At 31.9% G+C, this 1,133-nt stretch overlaps 1 protein-coding gene across 3 annotated transcripts in view; it reads right to left on the bottom strand.

Annotated features, from left to right (window-relative positions):
* Positions 1-1,133, bottom strand: part of LOC111677239 (tyrosine-protein kinase Src64B) — a 54,582-nt gene that overhangs the window by 9,215 nt on the left and 44,234 nt on the right. The window lies entirely within an intron of this gene.

The following is a 1,133-nucleotide window of genomic DNA, read 5'->3' as shown; positions in this document are numbered from 1 at the left end:
AACTGAACTAGAACTGAACTAGAACTGAACTAGAACTGAACTAGAACTGAACTAGAACTGAACTAGAACTGAACTAGAACTGAACTAGAACTAGAACTGAACTCGAACAGAACTAGAACTAAACTATAACTAAACTAGAACTGAATTAGAACTGAACTAGAACTGAACCAGAACTGAAGTAGTACTGAACTAGAAAATGTTATAATATATAATTTTAATTCCTTGTTCCATGACTACAAGCGATAACCAGTACGGCCCTGTGTTCGTAAATATCCCTTTGTCTACCTCTGACAAGTAGATTTTTTTTAGTTCAACTTATGTTTAATCATAAGTAACAAAATTTATACATTTCCTTTGTTATCTTTGGAGTTAAGTTTCTGTTTGGAGTCGTTCACTCTTCGAAGAGTGTCGATGTCAAAGTTTTAATAATTGTCTATAGTACTTTATGTTTTAGTGTGTAAAAATGTATTTATGTATTAGCAAAACGCCAAAGTTCCAAACTCACATCTCTAATGTATCTACAAATGGAAGTCTTAGAGTGAGGGTGGTAACTATTATCAATACTTGGGTATGTGTTTTTATGTTTGCTACATACCCACTTAACTTTTCTTTTTTGCCAACATTTTTTTCGAAACTCACTTAAGACTCGTCTGTTTAAGTGGTTGTTAACATCTGCATATACAAACATAAATATTCGTACTTTACTTCTCTTCTGTTCTGTGTTCAGTTTTGTTAGACAGTCGTTCACCTTTAAGACTCACGTGCTATCGATTAATGTTTTTTTAAAGAGTATATATGTAAGTGTGTGTGTTCAGGACGATATATGTCTTTAGATGTGTATATATAAAATTCAACCAATATGTATTATGTATGTAGAAACTAGCTATATAAACATTATGTTTAAGGACCCTGCATGTCTAGGATATAGTTTCGCACTGGCAAAACAGCGGATCTCAGCACAGCATCGTACTATCAATCTAACATATCAGAGGGTAAAAATATAACGTTTAATTATTTGCAAAAGTTGACGAACTTGGATTTTTTTTATTAAGCTTTGAAATATGTATGTGAGATAAGACAAGAATTTTAAGTTTCTTAATTAGTATCATTTCGTAATGAAACTGCAGGGTTAA

This window comes from Lucilia cuprina, chromosome 5 (genome assembly GCF_022045245.1).
Source record: "Lucilia cuprina isolate Lc7/37 chromosome 5, ASM2204524v1, whole genome shotgun sequence".
Lineage (NCBI taxonomy): Eukaryota > Metazoa > Arthropoda > Insecta > Diptera > Calliphoridae > Lucilia > Lucilia cuprina.
This window is presented reverse-complemented; position numbering and strand designations above follow the sequence as displayed.